The sequence below is a fragment of the Chinchilla lanigera genome, unplaced genomic scaffold (assembly GCF_000276665.1).
Source record: "Chinchilla lanigera isolate Chin_1 unplaced genomic scaffold, ChiLan1.0 scaffold00107, whole genome shotgun sequence".
In the NCBI taxonomy this organism is placed as follows: domain Eukaryota; kingdom Metazoa; phylum Chordata; class Mammalia; order Rodentia; family Chinchillidae; genus Chinchilla; species Chinchilla lanigera.
The window spans coordinates 6,072,317-6,100,164 of record NW_004955508.1 but is presented as its reverse complement, the minus strand read 5'-3'; the positions used below and the strand labels follow the sequence as shown (position 1 = coordinate 6,100,164).

General features: G+C 39.8%; 1 long non-coding RNA gene across 1 annotated transcript; it reads left to right on the top strand.

Annotated features, from left to right (window-relative positions):
* The first annotated feature begins 6,777 nt into the window (after positions 1-6,777).
* On the top strand, positions 6,778-14,420 carry LOC106146968. The gene is made up of 3 exons (XR_001231655.1): positions 6,778-6,902; positions 14,252-14,287; positions 14,378-14,420. It is a non-coding gene; the product is annotated as an uncharacterized LOC106146968 (long non-coding RNA).
* The last annotated feature ends 13,428 nt before the right edge of the window (positions 14,421-27,848 follow it).

Genomic DNA, 27,848 nt, shown 5'->3' with positions numbered 1-27,848 from the left:
GCGAATTGTGCCCCTTTTTTTACTTTTACTCCCCAAAGGGAGGGCATGCCGCAAACTTTTACTTCCTGGCCACAGAGTTACAGCAAGGGCCCTTTGCAATCCTCTATCCACCTAGTACCAGGTTCTGATATTCTATAGACTCTTTCCAGGTCCTTGGTGTCCTGATCAAAGAATTGGACAAGATACAAAAGAGGTTGTGAGATTTTGCATTTATTAAAGGTAGGAAAAGAAGTAGGTTCTGCAGAGCGAAAGCAGGCCACTGAGAGAGTTCACAGTGGGCATTTGTATCCCAGGTCTTTTGTATCCCTCATTCTTCAGGCTGACCTCATGTCCAGGCTATCCTATCAAAAACCTGATTGGTTTAACAACAGAAGCAGCGAAGATAGCTCATGCTGATTGGTCCCAGGTGCATAACTTGAGAACCTTATTTTGTGCATGTTTCCTTGATTTTTGTGATTGACAGGTCACACTCGTTCAGCCAGTTTGCCATTCCCTAATCTCCTGCCTCACTCTCAGTCTCCCTCCACCATCTGACAATGGTTAGGAGGAGATAGTGAGCTGGCAGGTATCAAAACAAACCACCTCTTCCCAAAGGTTCTGTCCCTGCTTCTTCTTCAAGGATCCCTGGAGTGTCCTTAGCAATCTTACCTAAATGAGAACCACTTCCCACTGACCTTTCCTTCCTTGAGACTGAGGAATATTTGACATTTTCAACCTAGTTTATTGTGTAAATATTTCCAAGTCAGAACATATAAACTATGTTATTTTTATTTACTTATCTACTCTTGTTTTATTACACTAATATATTTGTATATTTCAAAATTCAAGTAATATAGAAAGATAGTCAGTAAAAAATTTAGTTCATTTATCTTCAATTCATACCCCTACTATGTCAAACAAGAAAGTATATTAATTTCTTGCATATATTTCCTGAGTTATGCACATCAAATTAAATATGAAGTTATATTTTCCTTCTTGGTTTTTAATTCAAAAAGAAAAATGCAACTGTGTTTGTTTTGTGCTGTTACAACAGAATATCCAAGATTGGGTATTCTATAAAAAAACAGAAATTACTCAGGTGTAGTGGTACATGTTTGATCCCAGTACTCTGGGAGGTTGAGGCAGGAAGATTTGCAAGTTTGAGTCTAGCTTGGGCAATTTAGTGACTTAATCAGAAAAGAAGTAAGTAAGTAAGTAATTAATGAATGGATGAGGGTGGATTGTAGTTCAGCAGTCCAAAATCAACATCTGGCAATGAGGGAGGCCCTTCTTGTTGCATTCTCACATGGAGGAAGGTGGAAGGGCAAGAGAGCAGGAGCCCACTCCTGAAAGTCCTTTCTAGGGGCATTAATCCATTCATGTAAGGACAGAGCCCCGTGGACCTAAACACCTATCAAAATGTCCCAACTCTCAATATTGCTGCATTACAAATTAGGTTCCAAACATGAATTTTGGGGAACACTTTCAGACTACAGTAGGAGCAGACTTAAATCCATAGTGTTCTTTTTACTTAATATCTCTTGGCAGATTTTTCTTATCAGTTCAGAAAGGAATGCTTCATTTCCTCTGACTGCTGCATAGCACCCCACTGCTTACAAGTACCATAATTAATGTAGCTGGTTCCAAGTTGAAGGTCATTTGTGTTGTTTTCCATTACTTTTAATTACAAACAATGCTACTCTCATTGTTGTGTACATCTGTTTTGTTCACATCACAGAAAATGTCAAAGTGGTTTGAATGTAGGTTGATTCAGTGAATGACAGTTCTTATTTTATCACATTCTTGCATATTAGCAAAATGATTTGAATCTATTTGTCAATTAGGTTTGTAGAAACGTATTTTGATGTTTTAATGTGGATTTTGTTGACTATCAGTATTGAGTATATTTTCAAATCGTTGTGAACCTCTTTTTATTCCTGTGAGCTGTGTTTCTATGTCCTTTCTTCATTTTAAGTTGGGTTGCTAGTCGTTTTATTGATTAAGGAAGCTTTTATAAAAAAATCCCTTTCCTATGTGTCAGTTGTGAGATTTAAAATTTTTTTAAAATTAATTTTATTGGTACACTTTTGAGATACATAATGATCACATTCATCATAGGGAATTTGTACCTGTACATAATATATCTTGATTCTTTTTCTCCCCATTCTCTTCTCTTCCCTTCAATCCTTCTTCACCTTGTTATTTATAGGAATTTTGTTTCCATTTTTTCCTTCTATTCTCTTTTATTCCCTTTTACCTTCCCCCTCTCTTCCCTTGCTCCCTTTTCCATTTGAACATTTTCTTCCTACTTCCCAAAATTAATCTTTCCTGTTTGAAATATTTCCCTCCACTTTTTGTTTGCCTTTTAGCTTTTTTTATCATATTTTAAAAATATTTTCTATTTTGTCAAAGCAATGCATGCAGTTATTACAAAAGTCAAAGTACTACACAAGGCCAATAAAAAAATCTTTTGTCCTACCACTACTCTCCAAGTTCCTGCCTCCAAGAAGCATCTGTTTTTATCTCTTTTAAAAGCTATTTCTCTAGCACTTCATCTCTACATTTATTCCTAAATAATAAACTTATAACATTTTTCTATGTTATATTAATTTTAGACATTTTCTTTTGATTCTTCCAATGGATATTGAAGATTTTGCACTAATACTTTTTCTTTCTCTCTCTCTCTCTCTATATATGTGTATATATATATATATATACACACACACATATGAATAAAAATATAAGAAACAAATATAAGAAAATAAAAATATTTTCTTCATATATATATATATATATATGTATATATATTCTATTGGTGCTCTCTGTCTCTCTCTCTGCCAAAAAGTTGTATGCACACTTTAGGAAAAGAAAAATAGTATGATGTTTTTGCAACAGATGATGTTATGGTTAGTGTCTAGATGTACCCCACAAAACCTCATGTGGTCATAGAGTTTTTTTGGAGGTGGCTAAATCTTGAGTGTGTGATTGATTCGTAGTGCAATGCAAGGATTAAGGATGCTAGGGTCAAGGGTTGGTGATTGCTGGATCAGCTCACTGATTGGATTGCTACTGCCCTAATCTTGGTAGACTGGATATAATATAAGGGACAGAAAGAGGTTTGTCGGGTGCTGTCTTGTTGCATTTGCTGTCTTCTGCTGCCAGGAACTTTTGCCCCTCTGCCGTGTGCACCCTGCCTTGGAGCCAGCTGATTATGGACTGAAAACTCTACAAAATGTGAGCTAAATAAAACTTTCTCTCTTTGACTTTGGGTGTCAGGTATTTTGTCTCAGCAATGAGAAAGGTAACTAAGGCCAGTAGTATTACCTTTGTATGGGGGACCCAAGAGGATGTTGTACATTACAGAGAACCCACTATACTGCTGGCTGTTGGAGAAGAACTTGAAAATGCATGTGCAACAATCTCAATGACCAAGATGACCCAAGCAGCAGTTTGCTGTACTAATAAATTCTTGGAAGCTAATGGCCACCACTTTGAGCATCTTTTATAATTATAGAGGCCAAAGGTAACTTGTATTATTCTTGTGATGTCTCAATATATTTAGTATTAAAATATTTATACAAATTTTTCTTTTGCTGAAGGGTGTATTTTTTTTTTGGTAGACTCTATAGATAGAGCAAAACCTTGGTTTGCCAGAGTAATTCATTTCATCATAATCCAAAGCACTTATGTATCAAAGCAGAGAGAGAGAAAGGGAGAGGGAGAACGAAAGAGAAATCAGTTGTGAGCATGAGACATTTGGTATGGCAAACTACTCATATTGTAAGACATCAGTTGTTTATCAAGTTCAAATTTCTGCGAAGTGTTTGCTCATCTTATGGAACACTTGCAGATCAAATTACTCTTCATCCAAGGCTTGACCATTTGGTGAGGTCAATATAAAGTGTTTTTATTATTTTAATAATTTTGATATTATTTGTAGTTAAGATGTATGATTAACTGTGATTAGATTTTCATTCCTGTCAACTCTTTGTTTTTCCTGGAGTTAACAAGGGCATCAGGTTTTATTTGTTTATTTTGTGGTACATGGGATTGAAGCCAGGGGCACTCTACCACTGAGCTACATTTGCAGCTCTTTAATTTTTTTTTTTTAAATTTTGAGATAGAGTCTCACTAAATTGCCCAGGCTGGCCTTGAGGCTTCAGGTTTTTGTAGTACAAAACAGTTGGATATTTTTAGTTCAATATTCTTCAACCTAGTGCACATCTTTCACTGGCACTTTCCAAAGTCTCAGATATATTACAGAATCACTCTCACTATAATCAAGCATATAGGATAAGTCATTTTTTCTTAAAAGCATTAAGCCTTTTATGCTCCCATCATAGCCTTCCTGTTTAGGTCCTACCTCTGTCTGGTGTCCTTGAACCAGTAAGTCCACTAAGCATAGTTAGTAGAGAGTAAACTCACACTTTTGGGGGGTGTCATGTAGGCAGTTAATTTTCTGAAGGAGAGAGGTGAAAATCTGAGATCATAGTTGTTCCTTCTATGAGCAGTTAGTGGATACTTCTGCTTTCAGTCAGCACTCTTACCTTTTAGGGCATTTGGTGCTTCAGATTGCACGTTTCTGCGGGTAAATTAGATTGCTTCTTATTTTTTTTTTTTTTTTGTGTGTGTGTGTGTTAGGATGGTAGATTTTATTTATTTTTTTTCCAATCAGATTTATTGGTACCTTTTAGATATATATGAGTTTCCATTTTCTTATTCTGCTGAGTTACCATTCATATATTCACTTTTCCACTTTTTTCCCATCATTCATTGGCTAGTGTCTTCTCTTCCACTTTCTTTGCTTTTGTGGATTTATATTACCTTTTACTCTTTTGTAAAAACTTGTGAAAAATGTTGAAATATATAATAAAATATTAGTGATTGGTCTGTCTATCCTCACCCATTCAGGTTATCTCTGCCTTTGAAAAGGACTATTTTCCAACTCTATGGAAACAGGAGTTAACTTGTAGAGCTGATCATAATGCAAATGTTTGTAGTTTATAGCTCTGCAGATGATTCTTGATCACAGCCATGTAAGCAGGCTTTTTTCAGTAAGGAGTGTAAATGTCAGCAAGTCTTCATTTGAATCAATCATTTCAACTTACTGGTTTCCTCAATAATTAATGAGTTAATTAAAAATCTTTGGAAAGTATTCAGTTTGTATAAGAATTGTGATTTTTTTAATGCTTATGAGTTACATGAGAGATTCACCTGATAGAGCCAGGTAAACTACACCCAGGGTGCACCTCATGAACAGCTCAAGCAGGTGCTTTTTCTTGGCTTCTAGAATTGATCTGGAATGGCGATAGAACTTACCAACTTATTTTCTCTGGATTTTCCCCTCTTCCTACTTTTGACTCATTTTCAGCCAATAAGTTGTACCTCCTTGGAGAGAGCAATGACTGAGAATCTGGCAACGTGGTCTGATCATGTAACTGAATGATCTATGCCTACAGTATTCCCTATTGACTCAGAGATGACAGAGAGTATGGTTCTAACCTGTTTTGTTTTGTTTATTTGCACATGCATTAACTTTTAAACACAAGTTAGTTGAAATTCTCATGCACTAGGAAGAACATCTCTGGTATCTGAAAGGGTGAAATTTTTTGGTTTTGCTTATATATTTTGTGTCTTTTATATCATTCAACTTGTGGTTAAACTGGAATCTACAGGCTCTTTACCTACAAGTAGAAAAGTGCATTATCCCTCAATATGTGAGTATACATTTGTATTTCTGGAGGCCATAGATAGATTAGATTGCAAAGTCTTTTATATTAAAAGAGCTCTTTTAAATTGGTTTAGAAAATAAATGCTGGCATATCGGGTTAAATAACCCTTAGTTATTGCGGGCTGTTCAGGCCCACAGTCTCCCAAGTGAGGGGACGGCGAAGGCTTAAATAAATAAGACAAATATAGACAATGAGAAATTATTTAAGGGCTCCAGGAGGGATGAACTCTCTTAGAGCATTCAATATTCTCTGGATTTTGACCAAGACTTCTCTGGGCAGCCTGTATTTATTTGGTTTACAAACAAAGCGGGGGATACTCAGGAAAATACTGGAATCTGAGCAGCACTTAGGAAACTCTTTAAGGACTTCTCCAAGTAATACATTATGTTAATCTAGGAGAACTATGTTATCTCCAGGAAGGCCTTCACCACAGGAGTGAGATGCCTGCATTATAGTTTCCTTTTAGTTAATTGGGGTTGGAGCCAGATGTCCTCAGCTGTGGCCTTATCTTGTCCTGTGAGGCATCACAGCTTCACAGGCCAATGCAGGGCTCAGGGTGACCAGTGACTCACAGAGGTTTACTTACTATGAGTCCAATGCCCATCCATACACAAGGTGCCTAAGCTTCAGACAACTCACAAGTAAATGTGGAAAGCCAATTGCTTAATATTAAATTCTGCTGAAAGCCATTTTGTAGTGGTCTCCAACACTGGCATAAAATTCCTAACATGCAGGAGAATTAAACTCCTGATTCTCTAATGTGCTAAAAATTATTCTTTCTGAAGCTAACTCTGAGTGGGAAAGAGGGACATGGATTGAACAGTCCAAGCAGGTTTATTGCTAAACCTGAGAGGGACCTCTCTGTGTGAGCAGAGAAGAGAAGATGTCTGTTGCAGGGTAAGAGGCTTTTTTCACAGCAGTTTTTGGCAGGCTTTGGAGAAGGTGGGTCAGAGAAATGGAAGGCTTGTGACTTATTGATGTGTCCTCTGTGACACACTGACATCCTCTGTGACCTAACCAAAATGCAACCCACTTCAGGTGTGCTCATATGAACTGGTGGTGTCCCTGTCTGGGCTCCACCAGAAAATTTCTGTTCAGCTAAACTAAACAATTACTCTGAAAACCTTTTTATTTCAACAGTAATTATGTCTTGAAATATGTTGGCTGGAAGATAACTTCTAAGATCTTTAGGTAACTAAAACCTTGAATTGATATTAAATTAAATTATTTAGTGTATAACCAAGGGATTACTAGGTGCTTTCCAAGTAGACTAGAATACGGACACATTAATTGTTAAACATAAATTTATTTATTTTTATATGCCATCGAGAAGCTGCAGCAATGATTCAAACTAATGAAAGTCTTCATTTTTATACACAGGGATACGTGCGATGGTAAGAAGTTGTATTACAAGCTTCATTAATCTACTAAAATGCTTCAGTCCAACATAAAGTTCTTAATTAGTCACTCAACTATTCTCCGTAAAATAAAAGCTGATTACTTCAGTTAAAAGTTATAAAGGCCGTGTGTGGGTGCAAGTGCAGTGGGAACCATTGTGATGGGAAAACACATATGCTTTTGCTCTTCCACAAACAGAAGTTCTTGAGTTTTTGTTGTTGTTCAGACCACTTTACACTTATTGAGGACTTACTGTGTTTATATGGTTACAAGTATTCATGTTTACTGCATTAAAATCCAAAACTCTTAAATATTTAAAATAATTATTTATTTGTGGGTGGCAATGATGAATGTACAACATGCTGGCTTAAATATAATATTATCATGAAATTTGTTTTGAACTTGTGCTTTGCCCACCAAGATCTGTATTAAAATTAAAGTGCCACCAGATATAAAATAGCATCACAAGGGACAAGCTTGAAAAGTGAATTTTACTTGCCTGGTTTATAACATTAAGTTTGAAAAGCATAATATGACAAGCTGCTGAAGGTGTTAACATTTCTGCAAAGTTTACTTAGTCTAGATAGGCTTGTTCCCTTTGTTTATTAATTAACACTTTCACCAACAATATGAATGGTTAGTCTCTCTGAGGTGACCAGGCTTTCTTATTCAGGGAAATAAGGATTGAAGGACTGAGGATTTCTTGGATTCAAAACTTCAGTGCTAATACTGAGACAGTCCTGGGTAAACCAGGATAGTTGATTACCTATTTACTATCTGTGTAATCTGCAGAGAAGCTACTACTCTTTGACTGCCCTGAATAATTTTATATATTAACTTAATGTTCTTAATTATGAAGAAGGAGAAAGAGAAGAAGAAACAGAAGGAGAGAAAGGAAACGGGGAAGAGAAAGGAGGAGAAGGAGGAGAAGGAGGAGAAAGAACGTTCCTCACTTGTGAAAGTGTTATGGTTCTTCTCAATCTCTTCACCTTCTGCATTCATTGTTAAGTGTGTCATTATTGCTTTGATCCACTAGGCAACTAAATATTGTTTCTCAGGCACCCAGTGCCTATTGTAATCAAGTGCCCAAATCTGCAGCAATCCTTTTGATTTTTGCTTTCCAAAATCAGATAAGAAATATAGAAAAAAAAAAATGAAAGCCTGCAGGATATTTTTCATACCTGAGAGAGTCTTTGAATTTCCCAGAGGGTTCCTGGAAAATCACAGATTTATTCTTCTACCTATAGAAAGGATGCTGGAGGCAGGTGTGCTGGCACATGCCTGTAATTCCAGCACTCTGGGAGGCTGAGGCAGGAGGATCAAAAATGTGAGCTTAGTGTGGGCAATTTAGCAATTTAGTAAGTGAGATTCTGTTTCAAAATAAAGAATTAAACAAAAGCTGGGGATGTAGTTTAATGAGAAGGCCCTGAGTTTAATCTCTAGCACTCCACCACCACCACCACCACCAAGAAGAGAGAGGAGAGAGGAGGAGAGATATGCTAGAAAGAATTAAATTTGGTGGGTGGCATGGGCAGAGCTGTCAAATCAGAAGAGATACTGTTTTTCTTAGATTGGATTTGTGCGGCTGAGATGTTATTAATATAAATTCCTCAGAAACTTCACAACTTGTAGGAAGTCCCTGCAGATTTGCCTCTGCCTCACTTTTGTATGTTTTAATTTTAAGAAAAGACTGATTAAAGGTCTTCAAAAATGGTTCTTTTGAATTTTCCTGAGCCTTAGTATTTTTGTCTAATGATATAAAACAAAAATATATTATTGTTTAAAATCTTAATTGGCTATAACTCTTTTCTTTTTTAAGAAGTCAAGTCAATTATATGCATATCAGACTTTCTGATGAGATTTTATAAAAGTAGAGGTGTCAGGGCTGGGGATTTAGCTCAGCGGCAAAAGCGCCTGCCTGGCTAGCGCAAGGTCGTGAGTTCGGTTCCCGGAACCGGAGAAAAACCAAAAAAAAAAAAAAGAGGTGTCTAAGCCCTATTCCAGATGTACTTAATTGTTTCATTTGATATTCTTAGTATACTGTGTACATGGTATATTCAAGGACTTTTGTGATATAACTCAAGACATTTCTACTATAAAACACATTCAAATTTATAAACTGGATGAGAGAAAGAAAAAAAGAAAGAAAGAAGAAAGGGAAAAATATATATACACACACAAGATAGCTGAGATAATTGTACTACTAGTTTTTGTTGTTTTATTGGGAGGAACAATTAATGCTTAATTTTTTTTCTTTTGATTAGTTTTTCATGCCAATATCTGGTACTCTGAACAACTACTCTGAAGATAACAATATGCAATATAACAATTATTGTTGCTCTCCGATCATCTTGTTTTGAAATTCCTTATAGTTTTTCATGTTTTTTTATTTTTTATTCTCTTTAAAACAAAAAGTATCCAAAAAGATGTATAAACTGGAAACGATATTCACTAACATCATAGAAAGTAGACTTAATCATTATCTAACAAGCACTTTTTTGTTTTTATTTATTTATTTTGTGGCAAATGGTTTTATTCTCTTGTTTTGGATGCTACCAGGAAACCAATCAGCTGTCCTTGTCAGTTGCATTACTCTTAGGTACTTGCATCAGTCTTTTTACTTTGAGAATTTTCAGTAAGAAGATAACTACAGCCCTGAAATTTGTAAATAGTTCTTGTTTAACACCAAAGTTTGCTGCAATCTCACCCATAATCTACGTGCCAGAGTTCATATTCATATCTTCTAGAAAGATGATCTCAGAGTCTTATAAAAACAGTTACTTCTCACATACTGGCCTTTTGAAAGAGTGGCTCTAGGGTAGGGGCACCTGTTATAGAATCACATAAGCAACCTTCAGAGCACAGCGGTGGACTGAATCAGGATTTCCAGAACACTTATTGGTTGAGAAACAATGGTTTCCTGAGACCACTACTCATGTATACAACCATATCATCTACAAATAATGAAGTTCCCTCTTTATTTCCAGTTGTTACACTCTGACTGTTTTCGTTTATCCAACAGGAATGGCTAATCCTTCCAGAAACGTATAAGTAATAACAATAGCAAAGGACATTCTTGTTTTGCCTTGATTTTAGTAGACACGCTGTTAATGTTTTGCCAATAGACTAGTCAGTTTTTCATCTAATGCATCATGTTAAGAAGATTAGACATCCATATCTATTTTGCTAAGCTTTTATTTTTAAATTATGTATTTTTTTAGTGAGACTAGATGTTCAACATCATAAGATTCCACTCCCCCCCTTTTTTTTTCTTTTTTGAGACAGGGTCTTGCTATATAGTTCAGGTTGGCCTTGAACTCATTATGTAATCCAGGCTGGCCTCGAACTTGCAGCAATCTTCCTACCTCAGCCTCCCTAGTGCTGGGATTACCGGTTTGAGCCGTCATCCCCCCCTGATTTTCTCCTTTGACTTAATAATATGATGAAACAGTTGGGAATGTCCTTAGATTCTGGGAAAATTACCATAATTAAAATTGTTGCATTTTTAAAATGTATTACTTGATCATATTTGAATTTTGTTTGGAATATTTGTGGTTTTTTGGGGATATTTGTATGTACATTTATGAATAAGATTTTATTATAGTGGCTTATAAAAAGAAATTAGAAGTTTGTCTTCTTTTTCTCTCTTTTATATGTTATTTTACAGAAGGAGTGTCTAAGTGAAGACTTACCATTATCATTACTTGAGGCTATATTATTATTTACCTGGAAAAATCAGAATCAACCCCCAATCAAAATTAATAAGGCAATTCAGAATGTTTGCCAGATATAAGGACAACCTGTAAAATGTAATAGCATTACTTCATGCAGCCATAACTTATTAAAAACATATTGTTTAAAAAGAAGAAACTATTCACAAAGCAAAAAATCTACAGAGTGTAGGAATTACCAGAAGCAAAAACACAGGCTCTCTATGGAGAAACCTTAAAACCTTTATTAAGGGACACATAAAATGATCAAATAGGGGAAGACATTCCATAAGAAGAACCATGAAGCAAAAATATTACATATAAATTAAGGATTTGTATTCAACAGAGGATATAATTGAAAAGGTTAATTTATAACAGAATGGGAGAAGACAATTGCAATAAAACCAACAAGCCAATAAGTAAATAATATCTAGAATATACAAGGAATTATTGCAAGTTAGGAAAAAGATAGCAAACCTAGCTTTAAAAATAAGTGAAGCACTTACTAGCAGTGGTACTAGAACAGAAAACAAAGCTCAGATTTCTAACAAGGATATATATGATCTGGTGTGTAAACTCATTAGAAGTTGGAGATGTGAATCAGATGATAATGAAATGTTACTTTACATTAAATCAGCCACAGGTAGAAAGTTCAATAATGCCAGGAGGTGGAAGTATACAGTAGCTTGATGTATAGATGAAACAGTCCTCCTTGAGCACAACAGACACATTCAAGGACATTAAGTCACATTTCTCTTCCCAAGTGCATATCCTGAAGCAACTTTCACTTACATCCATGAGAGGATCATACAGGAATGTTATAGGAAACTTGTGTATCCACTCCTGGAAAGACAGAGATATGAAAGGTAGTAGATGTCTTACCATAAAATTGTATGCTGGAACTAGAAACAATTAATTACATGTATACAGAAAACATGAATGGATTAAAAAGAATAAATAATAAATGGAGCAAAAAAGGTGGGAAACAGCACAATATAATATAAATCCATTTATATAACTTAAAAATGTATGTCAAGCGTGCTAGCTGTGCCTGTAATCACAGCACTGGGAGGCTGAGGCAGGAAGATCACAAATTTGAGCACAGCCTGGACAGTTTAGTGACTTAATGAGAGCCTGTTTCAAAACAGATATGTAGTACTACAAAACAATGCATATTTTGCAAAAAAAAAGTTAACACTACACCTACTAAAATGGTTCTTTATGGAAGGGTAGGAAATGAGATTACAAACATAAAAAGTAATAAAGGTGAGAGAGACAGACAGACAGAGATAGAGACAGAGAGACAGAGAGACACAGAGAAAGAGATGAGGAGAAAACCTTGAGAGCAAAAAAAATGCAATTATGTTATTTGTTCCTTGAAGAGTTGATAAAAATTTTCCTCTGAAACATCTGGGCCTGGCACTTTGATGAAAAAAGTTAGTTCTTTGACAACATTCCCAATTTTAGCCAAGGCAATTGTTTTCTAGATTTTCTGCCTATTCTGGAATCAGTTTTTATCTTTCATATTTTACTTGAAATCCTTTCACTTCTTAGAGGAATAATTGTGATCAGTTTTATGTTCTCTGTATCAGTAGTTTTCTCCACTCTGATTTTGATTTTGTATACTTATGCTTTCTCATGGTGTCTTGATTTGATTAGCTAGTGGTTTCTCTACTTTATTTTTATAGATTCAACTCTTGGGTTTGTTCTCTTTTACTATTTTCAAGATCATTAATTTAATTAAATGCATTAATTAATACATTTTTGCTTTAAAACTCTCTTCTTCCTATTACTTTTAGGCTTTTTAAACTCTTTTCTTTTTTTATTTTAAAGATAAAAGAACAAAAACATTAACAAACACACATACATTTATGAAATAACACAAAACAATACAAGCAATACAGAATTTCAGACAAGGTGATAGGAACTGAACAATGGTGGTTGTATTACATATTGATATCTTCAAATTGGTTACTCAGATAAACAAATATAGGCATGTAAGATTGATCAAACAATTAAACACTAACTAACAGTTTTGTCATTTAGATAATGTCACAGAAATGGATCATATAGTATATACTCTTTGATATCACTTTTGTCACTTTACATAATGCCCTAATACCCACCCTCTCAATAAAGCAATAGAAGTCATTAGTACAACTATCCTAGCTTTTATTCCTTTTCTAACTTAAAATCTTCATTCAACTATTTCCCATATATAAGTAATAGTAAATATTTAAGGTTATAAATTTATCCTCTGAGCCCTGTTTTAATCATTTTCCTTAGAATTTAATTTTAAAAACTGATATTTTAAAACCTTTTTATTTTGAAATAATTATAGGCTCACAGAGAGGTGCCAAAGTGGTAAGACAAGGTCCGTGTGCCACCATCTGTCTTCCCCTGATGGTGACGTCCTGAGTGCCTAGGAAGCATTATCAAAACCAGGAAATTAATTGGAACAATTAAGACAATAACTACACTAAAGGTCTGAGATTCTACCAATTTTTTGCATGTTCTCATTTTTGTATGTCTTTGTGTAGAATTTAATGATATTTGATCACATGAATAGATTCTCATAACGACTACCATAATTACACGTTCTGTGCCCATAGAGGGGCTCTCCTACACTCTCTCACACCCTCTGCTGGCTCCTTCAAGCCACACCCTTCCCCCTTCCCCCAGTCCTGACACCCACTGATGTGTCTTTTCTCTACAGTTTTGTCATTTAGATAATGTCACAGAAATGGATCATATAGTATATACTCTTTGATATTGCTTTTGTCACTTTACATAATGCCCTAATACCCACCCAAATGGTTCTAAGTATCCATACATTGTTCTTTTAATTGCTGAGCAATGATCCATTGTAAGGATATATCACAGTTTTTTCAACCTTTTACTTGTTGAAGGACATTTGGATTGTTTTTGGTTTTGAGTTCTTACAAATAAAGTGGCTACGAGCATTAACGCACAGGTTTTTTCCCAAATGTAAGGTTTTATTTCTCTGAAAAAATATCTAGGTTTCTGATTGCTGGGTTGTATGATGTGTTTAGTATTTTAAGAAACTTCTAGACTTATTTCCAGAATGGGCCTATTGTTTTACATTGCTAGCATTTACTATTTAAATTTTAGCCCTTCTAATAAGTATGTAGTACTATGACATAGTGTTTTTAATTTCAGTTTTCCCAGTGGATAATGATATTGAATATCTTTTAACGTTGTTATTTGTTGTCCTACTTTCACTGGTGAACTGTCCACTCAAGTCTTTTGACCATTTTCTACTTGCATTATTTGTTTTCCTCCTTTTGACTTTAGTTATTTATTTTAGATATGAGTTCTTTTTTAGATACATAAATACCTACTTTTTTCTTAAATCAATTTCTAATCATTTTGCTAGTGAATGTGGATTTTATTTCATTTTTGTTTTTGCAGTGCTGGGGACTGAACCCAGAGCCTCACACAGGCTAGGTAAGTGCTCTACCACTGAACTACATTCCTAAGCCTCCACTTAAATTTTGATTTACAGTTTGATCCACAAGTTTTTTTTTTTTTTTTCAGGGAGGTGATGGACCACAAAAACAATGGTGTTTTTTAATGAGGTAATATTAGGCAGAAAAAGTTACCCAATGCTGATGGAAACACATCTTGCTTAGGTAGAGCCTTTAGCTGAGTCTTTAAAAATAGGGCTTGGGGAAAGAAGTTTGTGGTTGATTACAGGAACCTTGAAGGCTATCAATTAGGGCTATAAAACAGAGAAAGTCCCAAAGTGCATAATTGCAGAGATTTTTCTTAAGACATCCTCAGACTTTATCTTAATACCCCCTTGGGTGATGCAATGCCCACCTCATCTGAAGGACGGCATCCTCTCACAGGTGGCTTCTCTGTGGGCCAAAGGTTCCCTCCTATTACTGCGTGGCAGGAAGATTTCTTAACATGGCCTGAAGTCTTCCTCGAAGGGCCATAAATGACAGCGTGGACGAAGTCGGGTAATAACCATGGTGTGTGAAGTTCAGGCTATTAATTAACTTGTGTGTGCAGTCCAGTGCCCAGTACCTCAGAGCACACAGGATGAAACAAGGGCGAGGGGAGAACAATATGCCACAAGTGCTTCCCTGCTGGAGGACGTCGGGCAGGAGCCATGTGGCGATCAAAGGGGTCAGAGATAAGGAGCTGCTGGGACGCATACCTGACTTGACCCTGCCCCGCCAATATCCCAGCAGCACCAAGCCAATCCAGATAGAGTGGAACAGTTAGGAAAGAGTCTGTTGAGGAAGGCTTTTTGGAGAAGGCACTTTTGGTGTAAATTCATAAGAATTTGTTAGGAAGCAAAAGACCCAGCATTTTTCACAGGGGGTGGGGGATGTTAAGGAAATTGACAGTGCAGGAATAACCATAGAGTCTTCACTTCAGCAGAGAAATCTGGCTCAAGCAGAAAATGTGTTCAGAAGCTTCAGGGAAGGACTGGGAGGGGCCCAAACATCAGAATCTGGAGGGTAGGCGCTGTCTGACAGGAACTGAAGTGTCACAATGGGCTCAGGTGTTTTCTAAAACTCCTTCCCCAATCATTGTCCCAGTACCTCAGAGGTGAAGGGGAGTCTCAGGTTAGCTCTGCTGAGTAAGGTATTGCCCACTTCAGATTCTTTAGAAGAAAAATGTTTAAATATTCTTTCCTTCTTAGAAGTAATCCCCACCTTCACCCCATAAGGGACCAGCACCATATGCTTTTCCTGGGGTTGCATACTTGTGCTTGCTAGAAATTCCTTCCCACCTCTCCTTTCCGAAGTCTTCCTAGCTTGCAAGGGTCCTCTACATTCCTGTACCTGCCTTGTTCCCTATACACATTAGGTTCCTGTAGCTACATTCATCTGGGACACAGCCCTGGCTTTGGTGTAGCATGTCCTGTGTGGGTGGCCAGCATGGGCCTGGCACTAGCAGATGATCAGATATACAGCCACAAGGGAATGAAAGACACTGGGTATGGGCAAGGAGGATACCTCAGCTCCCTAATGCCATTCTAATTTGTTATCTGATATTCTTCCATGTGCTTATTTAGTTTATTGGTGTGTTTTTGTTTGGTTTAGAACACCAGGAATGGGCCAGGGATATAGCTCAGCGGCACAAGTGCCTGCTTGGCAAACACAAGGTCTGAGTTTGATTCTTGGCACCAAACAAACAAACAACCCCTCACCCCTGCCAGGAATGTATTCACTTAGTTTAAGAAGCCAAAAGTAAAACATCCAGGTCTGGCTTGATCCTTTCTGGAGGCCAGGGGGAAAATCTTTCATTCAGTGCCTCTCTCCTAGTTTCTTGTGCTTGGCAACGATCTCGGGAACACATTACTCCAGTTCTTACCTTCATTTCAAATTACCTTCTGCTTGTGTCCTGTACAGTCTTCTGTAAGGACAGTCTTGTTGGATCTAGAGCCCACTCTTACCTAGTGTGACCTCATCTCAATCCCTACCTTAATCACATTTCCGTTGGGTTTTAAATAATGAAATTAATAGGAAAGCCACCATCTTCTTCTTTCTCTCAATTCTTGACCTCTCTCTGATTCAAGAAAATAGGTGAATTTTGTTTGCACTTTCTTCTGTGTCACCTAGAATAGCCTCTTTTTCTAGCTCCTTGGCATTCAGTTTGAAATGTAGCTTCATGGAAGGGACACACAGTTTGTGGAGAGGTACCAATCCCAGGGCTGCCTCTCCACTCTGCCCATAGAGCCCTATAAAGAAGAAAGGAAGTCTTGCTGCCAGCTGATAAGGCACACACTTGGGGCCCAGGAGACCTGGCATAGAAGTCCCTCTGTGTTCTCAGGAAGATACTATTAACCCACTCAAAGGCCACCCTGATCATCTGTTAGGAGTTGTGTGTCAGTTACTGCTGTGTAACAAATTTTCCTAAAACAGCAATTTAAAACAATATAAACATGTATGATCTCATAGTTCTATGGGTGAGCAATCTGAAAGCAGCTCCACTGAACTAGATCTGCTTTTTAAAAATTAGTGTACATCAGTAATACAAAATGCTGAGGTTCATTCTGGTGTATCAGTACATGCATATAACACAATTTGATTATCTTCATCCCCAAGACCTCCTCTTCTCTGACCCTCCCTTCCTCCTGGCCCTCTTTCTTATCTGCAAAAATTTCCTTCTGTTTGACCATCTGCTTTAGAGGTTGCTCAGAGAGTGCTGGGGAGAGGCCTTAGTTGCTTTCATGGAGATCTTTCCACAGGGCTACAAGAGGCCTCAAGACATGACCCCTGCTGACCAAGTGGTCTGTCTTGGTTACTTTTCTCTCATTGCTGAGACAAAATACCCTACACCTAGAATTAAAGAAGGAAAGGTTTATTTAGCTCACAGTTTGTGGAGGCTTCAGTCCATACTCAGCTGGTTCCAAGGCAGAGTGGCACATGGCACAGGGCAACTCTTCATGGAGGTGAAAGACAGCAAAAGCAGCAAGAGCAAAAGGGAGGAGTGGCAGTAAGCAGGCTCTTTCTCTTCCTTACATTGTAAGCAAACTGCCCACCCCAGGGGAGGTGTAGCACTCACACCCATAATCCCATCATTAGACCATGGATGGATCATAAACTCTAGAAGCCCACCCCATGACTGCATGAGGATTTAGGGGGACATGTAGACACAAACCATAACATGGTCCAAAGGAGAGAGCAAGGAGAAAGCTGTGTCCTTTCATGACCTCACCTCAGAAGTCACATACATCACATCTCCCACCAGTCCACATTCAACGGACATGAGGCTCCACCTTTTGAAGTAAGGTATGTTGAAGAATTTGCCAAAATATTCAAAAATCACCATAGCTTCTATCTCCACAGTCTTCATCTACTTGGACCTACTGCTATTCTACCATTCCTTCAGCCCCTAACCTCTACCTCAGGGTCCAGGATTATGGGACAGTGGTGTGAACATGTGTGGCAGTGGGGTGTTTGCCAGATTAGGTCCTGGAGTCTTAGGCAGAGCTGGAGGGGGCTTTAAACCTTTCAAATTTTAAAATTTAAGTGTCTACAAGAGAACTCTTTCCCTGGCTAATGCTGAGACTGTTTCTTATTGTAAAACCTCAGTGCGCACAAAAATCTTTTCTTAAACTCTTCCCAATAAAGGATGAGTGAGGAAAGAGAAAAGAGAAGAAATGAAGCAAGGAAGGAAGGAACGGAGGGGAGGGAGGGAGAGAAGGAGGAAGGAAGGAGAGAAGGCGTAAAGGGCAGAGGATACCCAGTTTTGACTTTTTTGCATGATTTTAAACAACTTAACTAACTCCTCAGATTTTCCTCATCAGTGGGTTGGGGTTAATAACATTTACCTTACAAGATTGTTATAATAGGAGAATCTTAGTTGCAAGCAACAAAACCCCAACTTATACTTAGCTAAGGAAAAGTGATGGATCTGATTTGTTTAGAAGTAAAAAACCCAGGGATAGAAATGGCTTGAAAAAGGCTTGATCCTGATGCTCCACTGCTGAAGCTGCCCTTCGCCTTTCCCCTCTACTTTCCTCCACACAAGCTCCTTTCAGTACGGTTCCCTCTGTGTGACAGCTCAGAGCATCAGGCTGACTTTCCACCCTTTTAGCAAACCCAGTGAGGGAGAACATTTTTGCTCAAGTAGTTTAAATTAAAATTTCAGGTTACTTGTCTCAGGTCCAAGAAACTTGAGTTTGATTTGCCAGGCCTGTTTTACCTGCCTAGCCCTGAAACTGTTTGGGAGCAGCAGAGGTCAGTCCTATCTGAATCGCATGGACTAAGTGTTATTAACAGAAGAACAAGCAAAGTGGCAGCTGTCCACTCTCCAGTTGGCGACAAATGGAGAAGACAAAAGATATAAACTGCCTGGCACTGGGTTCTTCTCCTTTCCTCTCTCTCCATATTTGATCATCTGATAAATCCTTTGGATTCTCCCTTGGCATTGTTGCGTGAAATTCCCCCTCCACTCCCCCATACTGCCTTGCTATAGTCTCTCACGGGTGCACCATATGCATACATTTCCTAATATCCTTGTGGCTACAAAGGTCCATGTGGATGATTAATGCCAGAGAAAGCCAGCTCCAGGTGGGTGGTAGAGCTAGCTAGCGAGGCTGGAGTACAGATGTGTGTGTAGCCCCTGGGACCCATGGTTTCCAGTGCACCCCTGGAGACCAGAGCATCTTAATTTGAGGGTGGTCAGATGGACAGAGTGTGCTACAGCTTCTCAACCTCTATATCCAGGCAGCTTCCCCTTCCATCTTCCCCACAGGACAAAGGGAAGCAATGGCTTTCTATGCTTTCATCTGCAGTGGAAAGTGCTTGACTAACCCTGCTGACCGGGCATACGAGGGTATTCACAGTGAGGCCACATGCAGTTTGAATTTGTGAGGTTCACTTTTTAATTTTAAATCATATTTGTTTTAACTTGCTTTTTAAAAGTTTTTATCATGGAACATTTCACATATCTACACATGCAGACAGGATAGTGGAGTGGATTCCCCGGACCCACGACCCACCGTCAGCATCCATCAATTTCACGGTGAGCCTTGTTTGTCCCTATGCCCACTGTTCTTTTCCTCTCCAGTTACCTTGAAACAAATCCCATGTGTGGTGCCTTTTTATCCATAATTATTTTAGTGTATGTCTCTAAAAGATAAGAACTTTTAAACTACTTGATCGTAATGCTATTATCATACCTAAATATTTAGCGGTATTTCCAGTAATAGCAAATATCCAATTTACAAATTTCCCTAATTAGTTTTTATACTTTTGTTTGCTTTATTTTATTTTATTTTTATAGTTCATTTATTTGAATTAGGATCCTGTAAAGGCTATGTGATACAATTAGTTAATATGTCTCTTGAGTCTCCTTTAGACTCTAATAGTATCCTTCTAGTATGTGTTTTTGGTTCTGCAATTTATTTGTTGAAGAAAATTGGTTGTTTGTGCTGCAGGGTTTCTCCTGTGTTTTACTGTTGGCATCCCTGTAATGTGCTTTACCAGGTCCCTCTGTCTCTGCATTTTCTGGAACTTTGTTGCTAGATCCAACTTTAGATCAGCCTCAGAGTTGCTTTCTTGCAGGACTACCACCAGTGGGGGCAAAAGCACTCCCTGGTCTATCTCTGTACTGTGATATTAACAGCCATAAGGATCACTACTTCAGTGCACTAATTCATTAGGAGTTAGTAAGTTGTTCTAACTATAAAAATAATATATCCTGGCCTTAAAATAACTGAAATCCTATGACATAATATAAAAGGAAAAGGAAAGGTCAAAGCTTATGCTCTTTTCTGGCCCAATACACACTTCATAGCTAACCTCTTTTACAATTTTTGTGTTTGAGTGAGTTTTAAAAAAATCAATATAATTACTTCTAAAAGGAGAATGAAGTTGTACTGCAGATGTGCGGTGGTATAAACATACAAACTCAGCTATTTATGCATAGAACAATTCTATTTTATGTGTAAAACTCAAAATAAAAAGTATAATTAGATAAATAGATTATTTTGCTTATATGAACTCAATGGAAAACAGTAGCAATACAAGACAACTATCTAAGGAAACTTTGGGAAGTACCTGATTAATTACCACATGAATGACTATTTTTAGAAAAGATTTTCTTAGTTTAGAGTAACAAAACCCCACTGGCTAAAGTCTGAAAGAGACGGTGATAGAGACTACAGGCATAACTATTATAATCTTCAGGTGGGAAGTGTCACTCGGCATGATGTTATGGTTTCTGTCTCAATGTTCCCCTCAAAGCCTCATGTTGTCACAGGGGGTGGGTTTTTCAGAGGCAACTGTGATTGGTTCATTGTGTAGTGCTGGGATTGGGGTGTAACCTGGGGCAGGTAACCTGCATACAGTATAAGGGAAGAAAAGAGGCTTTCTCTTCCCTTTTGCTCCTGTTGCTTTTGCTGTTTTCTGCCACCATGAACTGTTGTCCCTCTGCCACACCACCCTGCCTTGGAATCAGCTGATTATGGACTGAAACCTCCACAAACTGTGAGCTAACTAAACCTTTCCCTCTTTAACTTTGGGTGTCGAGTATTTTGTCCCAGCAAAGAGAGAAAAGTAACCAAGACACATGACAAAAGTTTGTCAAGTCCAAAATCTAAAAAGCCACCAGGAACACTGGCAGCTGCCTCCCCAGGATTCTCTCAGCCCACTTATGTCATTTTTCCATCTGCAGAGCCGTTTTCTATGCCTTTCCTTACACAGGGCACAAACTGCTCCTTTCTTCTTCCTACCCCCACCCTTGGGCTCTGGATCCAGCACAGACTTATCAGCATCTCTGGGTCTCAGTTCCAGTGGGCTGAGAGAATCCTGGGAAGGCAGCTGCCAGTGTTCCTGGTAGCTTTTTAGATTTTGGACATGACAAGCTTTTGTCATGTGTCTTGGTTACTTTTCTCTCTTTGCTGAGACAAAATACCCCAGGAGAGATCATCTGGCTCACCCTCTTGAGTCAGCTGTCTACCTGTCCTTGTCCAATCAGGAATGGCTGATGGGTGAAGCTGGAAAGTGGCAACAGCTTCCTTTCCCCTCTCACCACATATATGAAGGGCTTGTCTCAGGTAAGAAAAGAAGGTTATGAGATAGGTGGAAAGCCCCAAAAGGTGTAGTATTCAGAGTTCTTTATTGCAAATAGAACCTCCTTTAGCTCATGTGGAAAAGAAAGTTATTACAAAATATTGTAATTCCCACAAATCTCTAGGGTCAAACTTAAAGGCAATACATTAGAGAGTAATACACAGTTTACTCAGTAGTACTACTCAGTGTCCGCTGACAGTTCATTGCTCATAACACTGGACAGCAGGAACCAGTTCTCGATGGTGGCAGCCCAAGGCCAATTCTTCTGTGGCCACATGATCGACCTTCCTGGCATGGTTTTCTCCAGATCTCTTTACTAGGGTGCATCAGATTGAAGACATCTTGGGTTCATGCCTGGAGCATGGTTGTGAGTGGGCTAGGGAAGGGAATTCTTCCTCTTATTAATTCCTTGCAGAAATGGAATTCCTAAAGAAGGGAATTCTTTGAACATGGGAGAATTCTTCACAAGATTATGGTGAGCCATAAATATGACCAACACGCACTGCAGAGGTCAAAGACAGTGGTCGCACTGAGAATTAAGGGGAGGATGTTAGTGAGAGATTGACTAATGTGTACAAAACTACAGTTGGAGGAATAAATTCTAGCATTCTGCTTAATTTGCACCTGTTGAAGAACAGTAGCATCCTAGTTAATAGAGTTATACTTAACAATAAATTACTACCATTTCAAAATAGCTAACAGAGACGATTTTGAGTGTTTCTATCAGTCAGGAATGGTAAAAAGTTGAGGTAATGGACATGCTGACTACCTGATTTGATCATCACACATTATTGTCATATGTTGAAATATCACACTACCCCATAAATATATCATTGTTATGTACCAGTTTTAAAAAGAGATGGAAAGTCAGGTGTTAGAATTTCAAAAAGGATCTCCTGTGAGATGTGCAGTATTGGGGGAGTAGAACCATCTGGCCCAGACATCGCATCACGAAGGGCTTTTCAGCTTTTGACAGTATCTCCAAGTGAGGTTATGCAGAGAGGCTGCAGAGAGACAGTGCTGGGACAGGGTGAAGTTCATTCTCCCCTTTTAAATTTGTGCACTGTGAATGGGCCACACTGCCTCAGGTACTCCACAAATTCATGCATGTTGTGGACCCTATAATTATCCTAGAACTAACACTCCTTAATTAGATTACACCGTATTTTTGTGTGCTATTTGGTTTGATATATGCAATCATTTACAGTCACAACTTCTGTAATTTTGACCTAGAGTTTCTTTAGGGATTCTCACAAAGGAGAAATAGCTTGGATCATGCTGGAGTGGTTCAGAGCTCAAAGAAGAGCTCTTGAGGGCTACTAGTGGGGACTCCAAATTGGTTTCTGAAGGACTGGTGGGGTTTGTTGTGATCTGTATCATGGCACGGGGAATGTCATCTCTGATAAGTGTCCTTCTCAGAGCAACTCAATTCTTTTTTTCTTTTTTTTACAAAAGGACAGCATCGCTATTCTTGTCTCAAACTCCATAAGAGAAAAGCTCATTTCTGTGATGCAGGTGATTAGCTCGTCTTCTCTGCCTCTGCAGGTCGGCTCACCCTGCAGGTTCCCCCAGCTCGGTGGTGGGGCTGAGAAGGTGAGAAGGCCTTGGGAGTGCAAGGTTATAGAAGCCTGAGGTCTGTAGGTGAGGTGCGGAGGCACAGGAGGTTGCTTCTCTCAGTGTTGGCATGGATAAGGGACATTTAGGGACATAAGGGACATTAATGGCAGTGCGGTGTTGAGCTATTTAATTTGCACCTGTTAAGAACAGTAGTGTCCTGGTTAACTGAGACAGGGATTATAAATTAGGACTTCAGGAGAGGTCCTTGGGGTTTACCTTGTCAGAGTTTTCTTATAGGAAGGTTTGAAGGTGCCCAGGGAACATTTTGGGTCTTTGGGAGTTAGGGCCTGATGTCTATCCTCTTGCCATCTCTGTGATTGTAGGTCACTAGGTCTGAGCATTGGGAGCAAGCTCCAAGGTCTTGGCCAGCAGTATGTGTGTGTTGCAGGGATCCAGAATTTGCACTTGGGTTTATATCCCCAAGACATTCAGGGAGGCCTCCCCTAGCCCTCCCCTCTGCTGCTGAGGTACAGTTAGGGGCTTTCTGCCCTCCTGAGCCACCTTTTCTGACCTTTGCTTCCGGGGCTTGTCCTGAGTGGCAGCTCCTCCTTTCTTTCTCACAACTTGTGGGCCAAAAGTCATCATGTTGATCCCACCACTGAGGTGCTCTTGGATACATTTTCTTTGTTTAACCCACATATAAACTGGCTTGATGTGCTAAGTACTGTTCAAATATCTTTGCAAATAATTAATCATCTATCATCTATTTATCAACTATTTGCTCTAAGTTGCTTAGATGTCATTAGAGTCATTTCATTCTCAAAAATGTCTACAAGGAATTGTGTGCCTGGATTGACGGATGAATAAACTGAGGCACAGAAAGCTTGCCTGAGTTCTTTAACCTCACAGAGCTAAGAAGCAGTGGAGCTGGGATCTGAACCCAGACCACGTGGCTCCAGAGCTCTGTTGCTCCATCGCTGCCCCTCTGCCTGTCCTCGGCAGGGCTCTGCTGCTGCCCTGGGTGCAGCCTCCATGCCTCCCACCTGAGGAGCTGCACACTGGCAGTCGTCTTTTCTGAAAGTTTGAAGTCACATGTTATAAGTGTATTATGGTCTCACTTAGAGCACACTTTGAAATATGTAACTCCCAGATCCAAAAATCTAAATTGCAAACTTCCATTCCAGGTGGCAGGCCCAGGAAATTGTGAGATGTGGTGACCTCATTTCCACAGCCCCGAAGCACCAGGAGAGGGCCATCCCTCATCAGGGAAGCACACCATCCTTGCCATGCTTAGGAAATTCGGTGGGCGATTCCAGTCCGAGTGCCCAGTTATGTTACCAGGCACTGTTAGATCTGAAAATCCTTTTTGCATCCTGTGACAATGACATCCAAGTGCTGGTGAAGTGGTGGGGCTTACAGCAGTGCTCTAAAAATGGAGCGCACGTCAATGGCTTTGCGCTGGAGGTGAGAGGTGCTGAGGTGCCACAGAGAAGGCTGAATGGTTTCCATATGCACACCGTTGCTCATTTAGCAGTGAGCCCTTTGCGAAGTACCGGAGAAAGTGCTGTGAAAATGAAAAGCAGCATTAAAGCCAGAGCCTGTTGCTGCGGTTATAGGCTTGCACACAGTAAGAAACATTCCTCCCACTTTGCATTTATGACTTTGGGAAGATGAAGTGAACTTTGAATTAAATGTGACTGCCCCATGCTAAGCTCTCTCTCCTTCCCTCTTTCCCTCCATCTCCTCCTCATGCACTGAAAGAATGGCTGCCAGATTAATTCTGCTCAAAGGCTGATCAGGTGACTCCCCTGCTCTAAACCTCCTGGGGCTCTCCACTGCCCACTAAAATTAGTCCCAGTACTCAACGTCCAATCAGAACAAGGCTGCATCTCCCCATGGGATTCGTGACTTCTGAAAGTGGCCTACAAGATACTAATGCCATCAGGACCATACCTTGAAGTCTGTCACCAGGACGTAACTGCAGGGTGAGGTATTTATGTATTGGGAGTGAAGATTTGATGGGGAAATTGACTCACTGCATTTCGAATTCCCTGGATCTACCACCTGGAATGGAAGTTTGAGATTTTAACACTGTTGAACTAGGGGTTATGAATAGGTTTTTCCATGCCTTTGATGTTATGGACAAGGTAAAAAGTCTTTGTACCTGGCTTAAGCATAAATGCCCAGAGCTGAGAAACCATCTCTCCCCGTACACCATGGGCCTGGTGGAATGATGCATTTGGGTCATGGGCACCATTCTTGCTACCTCTTCTGGGCGCTATAATCATGATAATAGCCTGTTTACTTATAGGGCCTTGCATTTTTAAACTTTCATCTGGTTTTATTCAGTCCAGGCTTTGCACAATCACAGCCAATGAACTCTTCGCTCTAGCAGACATCCCTAACACTGGCTTTCACATAGGCGACACCTGTCATCCCCTCACCCCCTACCATAGCAATGCCTCTATTCAGCAGGAAGCAGTCTAAGAGGAGTTGTCACCCCCTATAACCAAAGGACGGGAATGATGGGTTTCTCACCTCACTAAGATTACTGCTGAGTCGCTATGGTGCCGCCCACTGGAGGTCATGTGCTATGGTGCTGAGCCAGTATGGCCCTGAGCCAATATGGTGCTGGCCACTAGAGGCCATGTGCTAAGCCCCAGCCTTCTTCCTGAGTCAAATTCTGATTTCCTACTTCCCTATCTGTCATATCCTGTTTTCTTTTCCCACGCTCCCACCCAATCCCTGTCTACCACAGGTGGTCCAGCCCCCAAACCCCACATCCAGCCTGGCCCTATTTAGCCTTTGTCCCTAGGCCAGGCCTTCAGAAGCTCCATGTCCCTCCTTTCTACTGTGTTCTTCTCTCTGCCCCCAATAAAGGCATTTTATTCTTTTATTTCTTTCTACACTAGAAAAACCGATGATATATAACATGTCAAAATATGCTTGAAGTACAGTGGTATCTCGGTTCACACACTTAATTTGTTTTATGATATTGGGGAAGACGGCTGCGTTTGTGTTTGTGTGGGGAAGATGGCCGCAGTCGTGTTGGCCACCTAGTGTGGAGTTCACAAACAGAAGTGGGATCAAACGAGGTGGAAGGGGGACTTGTGGTGTTCCATACCTCCCAGGTGGCACCTGATCAGTGTTTGGCACATAGTAGGCCTTCCTTATCTGATAGTGTTTGCCATCACTGAGATATCAATGAACAAAGGGTCTTTATAAAGATTGTTGCCTGTGAGACCAAAGCTGCAAAAGTGAGGGGGCTCCAGGAGCTTAGGCGACACTAGGTTTTCACTCCTGGGTGCAGGCTAGGCAAGTAGACAAGGTCATCTAAGCGTTTCTCCATTTTACCACTACTGACATCTTGGGTGGGATGATTCTTTCTTTGGTTGGGGGCACAGCCCTTGCCACTGCAGGGCATACAGCAGCATCCCTGGCTTGACCAGTAATTGCCAGTAACACTTCCCTCCCCTGAGCAATGAAATCAAATGTCTGCAGACACTGCTCAGAGGCCTGGAGTGGGGTTGGGGACTGAATTACCTCTAGCTGAGAACCACTGTCCGAGGGCAGTCATTCTCAACTTGTCACCTATGAGAATCTCATGTGAATCAAAAAAGATGATGCCTCTTATTTTGAGGCTTTTAGATGTAACTGGTTCTGGGGTAACTGGTTCTGGGGAGTGACTGGGGTACAGTGAATTCTGAAGCTCCGCAGGTGGTTCGGACATGCCAGGTTGAGGACCATCGGTCTGGTGCTTGGCAGTCTAGAGGTTCCACACGCATTCCAGGCTTCCCAATCTACCTGTCTTAGCTGCTTTCTTATTACTGGGACAAAATACTGACACCTACAATTTAAGGGAGGGAGGTTTGTCTTGGCACACAGTGTTTAGAGGGTTCAGTCCATGGTTGGCTGCCTCTAAGGCAGTAAGGGTGTAGTGGAAGAGCCTGGCAGAGGAAAGCAGCTCACATCACTGTGACCAGGAAGCAGATAAGGAAGGAGAGATATGCATTTCCAGGTCACAACCCCAGTGATCCACCTCTTCCAACTGGGCCCCACTTTCTAAGGGCACATTCATCTATGCCCTTAAACAGTGGTTTAATCCACTAAGTATAGCACCCTCATGATCCAATCACTTTCCGAAGCCCCACCTTTGAGCACATGAGGCTTTTGGAGGACATTCTAGATCTAAGCCATGAAGCCACCTGGACAGGAGGTAAGGCAAGTTATCACTGTGGCTTTTTAGCTGGAAAAGCAAGCTCCAGAGAGATGTGATATTGCCCTGTGAGTGAAGTTGGGATTTAAGCTCAGCTCATGTGAATCCTAACCCAGTGCTACTTCCAAAAGTTAGAGGACAGCAGAGAAGATTGTCAGGTTGACCAAGGGTCTTCCTTGTGAGTCTTCCCTTCCTGATTGTTTACAATTTCTTTGTGTTTCTTCATTCAAAGGTACAGCTAGCAATCATTTACACTTTAGTATGAACATAAGGCTGCTCTCCCTGTTCTATCTAAAAGATTGAAGACAAAGGCTTTACCTTAGCCCATAGGTGGGGTAGGAATGGTCTTGGGATGGAATAATGTGTTTGTGACATGCCTGAAATCAAATCTAATAGGTAATTGCCTTTGATTAAGGTTCACCTCATTCTAGCTTTGGGCTGAAAATCCTATCCAGCTCCATTTCATTCACAAATGACACTAGGGCATCTCCTCGTGTGTGGTGCAATTATGAAGCCACTCTCTGTTGGCTAGATCTCCTCATCTCAGCTCCCAGTTCCCAGAGGGTGGGCGTCCTCACCCAATTTTGTGGCACTCACTACACCCCGGCTCTGGCTGGGCATTTATGTGGAAGGTATGTAGTACACAGATGACTGAATATCAGGGAAGACACCTCAGAGCCTCACCTGTGCCCCT